The following is a 6,000-nucleotide window of genomic DNA, read 5'->3' on the forward strand; positions in this document are numbered from 1 at the left end:
TCCTGAAAACATCTGCGGCTGCTTGTTAATGATAATTCTGTCATGGCTACAGATTAGCAGGTAACTAGGGAAAGAAAAGTGTGAATTTGCATTTTTTGCATGAATTTTTATTGAGTCAATATTGTCGAATTGCGAGTTAAAGGGTTACCGAAACTAAGTGATTGTAGAGTGGAGCACCGGGTGGGTGTCAGTGCAATATTCAAAGAATACGCGTCGCTATGCCTCCAAGGAAAGTGCAAGTATCGTGAGGACAGGTGGCGAGAAGAAGACGCTGCAGATGTTACAATTGTGTTTTTTAACAAAATTACATCTAGTAACAGTATGGAGCCATGTGTCACGATTGCGAAAGCACGATAGCCAAACAATATGCCAAAGTGGGAAACTTAGGTTGGGGGTATATTGTTAGCGCAACAAGCGCCTGATATTTGCTCAGATATACCAATCCAACATTCGCGATTGGGATATTATATAGCCTTCCTTGAGTATCGTGCGGCCGATAACGCTCCCAGCAAAAACTTCTTGGATTCAAAGGCTGCGGTATGACTAAAAAGCACTTTTGTGTAGCTCCTCTCTTCGCAGCCATTATAACAAGAGTACAGTACTGTCAAGGAACCTACGGGGGAGAGGCTCGTCGGCGCCCTTTGCGCATTGAGGAAGTAAGTAGCCTTTTCTAATTTAATAAACCGAATGAAGTATTATCGATAAACCACGACTACCTACATGCATATGTGTGTTATAAATACGTAGAGGACACTCTGACAGATATCCAGCATATCCAGCTTAAGAAATGTTTAAATTGAAGGATTTAACGTTGCGTAACGGCACAGTGGGTTAGCGGGTACGCTATTGTAGAAGGCTTCGGACTAACTTTGAATACTTAGAGTTCTTTGCGCCCGCAATGCACCAGCGACACGAAAAGTCTTGCATTCCGCAGCATGGGAATGTGGCTGCCGCTGGAATCGAACCTTCACCCTTTTTTACGTGTACTGCACAGCATGAAAATGGGTTCCGCCGCGTCATCGATAAATGTGACACCTCGTATTGACTTGGCAGAAATCGGGAGCAGGTTATGGATGTCTTGCAGGCAACAATTAAAGTGTGTGGGTGACTGCGGAATTTGCGGGAAACCATTTTCACTCGTGCCAGCATAGAAATCAAGTCATTGGCACCGTACGATCGTCTTCAACGCGGCCGTACTCAGCGTGTTGTTGTTGTCGTTATACACACGTAAGCTCGAGACCTGCACACACGCAACTATTAAATTTACCAGAACACGTTGATCCACTTTGTATCGCTTTGACAAACTCCGAAAAAAAAACTGAATAGCCAGATCTACCTTCAATGCGCCGTCTAACACCCATTCCCGCAGTTTGTGGGATGTGCAGAATTCATTCGCTTTTTTTTTTGTCGTCCTCAGCATGAGTAGCCAATCATCATTCAAATGGGGAGGGCTGATGGCTCTCTAACAATTCTTTACAGCAGCTCTTCTTAAGTACCTTCAAAGGGCTAATGGCAAGTGATATATTAATGCGATTAGCATTCTTTGGAAACTTCAGTCAGTTGGCGGTATGTATGTATGTATGTATGTATGTATGTATGTATGTATGTATGTATGTATGTATGTATGTATGTATGTATGTATGTATGTATGTATGTATGTGTGTATGTATGTATGTATGTATGTATGTATGTATGTATGTATGTATGTATGTATGTATGTATGTCTGCGTGCATTTAAGTATGTGAGTTACGAGCCCCCTGCAGAATTCAACGCAGCGTCCAGGCTGACCATGCTACGAAAGCTCGACACGACACTTCGAGAGAAATTGTGCAGATACCTTTCTCGAGAAAAGACGTGGTGACACTGGTATCTGGACAAGCTTGGCGTTTCCAGCTACCCCTCTTGACAGATCCAAGCCTATATGGTTGCCCTTTTTGTACAAATAGCCGTTCAGAAGTTATCCGCGCCGCCCTACCTTGAACGGTTCAGAAAATTTAAATATATTTTCAGAAATCATTACCCTGTATAGTGGGAGTACGGACCCCTATGCCAAATTCAAGATTTTTCAAAAGCTTCTTCAAAAGCTACTTTGACGCCAACTATGGTCACTGGGAATGTGTCGCTGAATATCAGGCACTCTCGTTAAGGGCCCCGTGTCGCAGAAAATCCGACGTCGGCGTTAAGCATCGGCGTCTGGCGGAAATAATCATGACGCACCACCCCGACCACGCAGTCCCTCCGCGTTGCGCTAGTCGTTAGTTAACAAAAATTGAATTTCTCAAAATATTATCCGTCAAAAAATCGGGAAATACGACTTAGACACGACCTAAACACCTGATAGCAGTCGTATTGTAATTTTAATATACGAGAAAAAAGCCTGATAAGCAGCCAAGAATGTTTGAATGCTATCGCGTTCCACTCTTAAAGGCGAAGCTTAAGCGTCCTCCAATTCTGATGGTGTTTCGCTCTACTTTGGTTCTAGGCAACATTGAGGGGAATGTTGAAAAGCGAGCCTTTCTAAACTTTATCGGGCCCCATGTCGCAGTGTCGGTGTCGGCGTCAACGGCGTCCAATACGCTATCGCGTTCCACTGTTAAATGCGAAGCTTAAGCGTCCTCCAGAGTTTTAATAATGACCTTATAAAAAATATCGCTACCAGTTACGCATCCATCATAAGAGGAATTGCTAATCGCAATAAAGTCGCCAATCACGATCAAAGTATAGATACACCTAATTTTTTATGCCAAGAAAAAACAACGCTGCCGTTCAAACCACTATGCTAGTTTTTATACTCCGTTCATAATTTACGCATATTGAAGACATAAATGACTATGATTTCTAACCACATTTTTTAGCTGAGCTTTACATAACTAAGAATGTGTTAAGTATAGATTTACTGATTAATGTGTGTAGCTAAAAAATGGTCCTGACGGAGCCAAATTTTCATGTTTCAAGCAGCAGTTGCAAGCAAATGATGAGATCAGGGTCTGTCAGGATAGCAGAAGAGATTAACTGTACAACAATGTTTCCGTGGCAATCGTTTTTACAGTTTCTAAATACAACAGAGCCTATATGGACTTTTAATACGACCGAAACCAGTCCCCCTCGCTGCGAAGTTGACGTAATTGGCGAAAGGGACTGGAGAAGCGTACATTTCCAAAGGCTGTACATTCAAAGGCAAATAACGTAAGTACTTTATCTCGATCATTACAAACGTCATAAGGTAATTTGAAATATGCATAGGTGAGCGAAAAAATAGGCAAGGACCAAGTTGACACTGGATAATTCACGCCTCTACTACCTACTGTTTTATTAGAAAGACAAGCATTTAACCTCCAGACAGTGCAAAGCAAGAGATAGAGAGAGAAACAAGAAGGAAAAGGTAGGGAGGTTAAACTAGGACGTGCCCAGTTGGCTACCCTGCGCTTGGGGAGAGGGAGGAGGGAAGAACAGATAAGAAATAGCGAGAATAAAAGAATGTCGCATCTTCGCCAGAAGAGCGAAGCATCAATTGCGATAGCAAATTAGTAGAGAGCTATTCGGAGTAGGAATATTTTATCGGCTGCATGAACTTCGACACATTCGCTTACTAACTGAATTACCAAGCGTGGTGTCAGCGCGCAGAAGCAAACATGAATAGATCACACTGAATGGCCGCAGGCAACGACTGTCAAAACGCTGGCAGCAAGTGCAGCCACCGCAGCGGGCGAAGGTTCGTGCGGTCTATCGCTTCAACAGAAACTGAGCGGCGAATGCACGGCGCATATAAAGGTCAGAGCCATGTGGAGATCGCTTTTAAGAGACGTTGCGGGCGACCGCCACAGCGGGGCAAAGTACAAACGCAGTTGTTGGCACAGTAGAAGCTGCCGCCCCCCCCCCCCCCCACCCTCCCGCGCTGCCTTTCCGCTTTCTTGCTTTCGCGTGACAGATTGAGTGGCCAGTTCCCCTTGCGCCCGGTTGCAAGATAACCATTTGGTGCCTATGCACAGCGTCGCCGCGCCTCCCTCCCTCCCATACCTCCACGGCCTGTCGCGCGACGGTCGCGTTTGCTTGCCGCCGTGCGTTCGCTCTCCGTGATAGCGCCCGTCCTCCGCGCGCTTTCACTCGCGCATACGACGCGTGGCGACGATGTTATCACCCTTGGACTTTATACGGAACCTCACGGCGACGGCGACGGTAGAAATCCGGTTGAAGTGTCCATATAGTTGCTATTGCAATAATAATAAAGAGTCAGTCATTCACAGAATCAGTCGCAGAGGTATGTCCAATGTCACAAGCGCTCATGCAGTCCAGCCGCCTTCCAGAAGTGCAGAAGGGCTTTTGTGGACTTCAGCTTGGAAGAATGCATAGGCAATGGTCCCACGATCTTTCCTCCAAGAGCACTCTACTATCTAATAAGGGAGTTGAGCTTGCAGATTACGTCGTTGAGCGCCAAAAATGTGCAATGGCACAGAAGTGGCTCTAGAGACTCATCGCACCCGTACAAATTGCACGCTGCACTGTTGGCCATCCCTATTAGGAATGAATACGCATTTGTTAATGTGACGCCCAGTCACACGCGACACAGTAGGAAAGTTGTTTCGTGACGGGAGAGTCCAGGTGGCAGGCGAACTCGCAAGTTAGGGTCGAGAGAGGGCAAGTGTGAGGTGGTGAAACCCGGTGAATTCCATCGTACAAGTGCGATGTGCCGAGCAATTGATTGAAGTTGCCGTGCAGCATCCGTTCTTGGGAGTAGTATAGGCACTCACTGATGTTTTTGATGAGCTGAGCTATCAGTTTCATGTGCGCTGCGATTTGGTGGTTGCTGGAGCACGTAATTGATTGTACCTTGAAGAGCCGCAAGTTCTGCTGCTGCCGACTAGGTGTAGTGAGAGTACTTAAATTGCAAAGAGATGGGCATCCGATGGAACAGCCACTGCTCTGGTAGAGCTCTTGGAATTGGTGGAGCAACAAAATTTCTCTGAATATGCGCCTTATACACTGTACTACAGATAAATAGAGACAAACTGCTGTAGCGGTCCTTCGAAAACGTTTGGCTCAATTTCCTGCCTGATCTAGGGCGGACTAAAGTAACACTAATGAATTAAGTTCTTACGTTTCAAAGAGGAAGGCGTTCAGAAGTTAACCGCGTCTCCCTACCTTGCACTGTTCAGAAATCATGAATTTTTAGAGATGATTACTCTCTGTATAGGGGCGGTGAGGGGGGGGGGGGTGTAGGATGGCAGATGCATTGTTATCCGACAAAGACGCCATGTCCTCCTGCTCTATCATTTCTGCACCTTCCACCGTGACCCATGTAAGGTATACAGTCGTCGGTAAAGGGGGTTAATACCCTACAAGATCACGAAACGCGTGAAAAGTGGTGCGCTTCTTGACATAAAAATTATTTAATTCTGCTTCCTAATAGTTGTGCTCAAAGGCTACCGAGCATGGAAACCACCGATGATCCATAAGCTCACGTGATCTTTCGTCATTTTTTTTCATATTGGGCGCAATTTGTTGAAGCACCTCTCTTTTTTAAAGTCTTTTGTTATAACTTCTTTAAGATACAATAACTTGTACCTATAATTAAAGAAGGTTTGGAACTGGCCTGCTAGAGCTGTAAAATCAGGTTTTCGAAGCTCTCACCATGTACCGTTTCCCAGCTAACATTAGCCGTATGCAAAAAAAATGTAAGAACTTGGTGCCAGATGCAAATAAAATACTTACGGTGTTCGGTCGTCAGAGGTCTGATGACCGGACGCTGTATCTCCTAAAATAGTAACTTGTACTACGTTTTTAAAATATGTTTTTCTTCGTTGAGCAGCTTGGCTAACCTTAGCTGGGACACCCTACATATGCATACATTATTGAGCGTAAACTCAAGGCACTGGAATAATGCATAATATAACAGTCTTAGAATGTGTGAAATTATGCGGCAGGAACAATTTTTGGTACATGTCCAATAGGCATACTACTCTAAAAAACGGAAGATTAGTTTCCGAAAACCTTCGTATATG

Source organism: Dermacentor silvarum, chromosome 7, assembly GCF_013339745.2.
Source record: "Dermacentor silvarum isolate Dsil-2018 chromosome 7, BIME_Dsil_1.4, whole genome shotgun sequence".
NCBI classification, from domain to species: Eukaryota; Metazoa; Arthropoda; class Arachnida; order Ixodida; family Ixodidae; genus Dermacentor; species Dermacentor silvarum.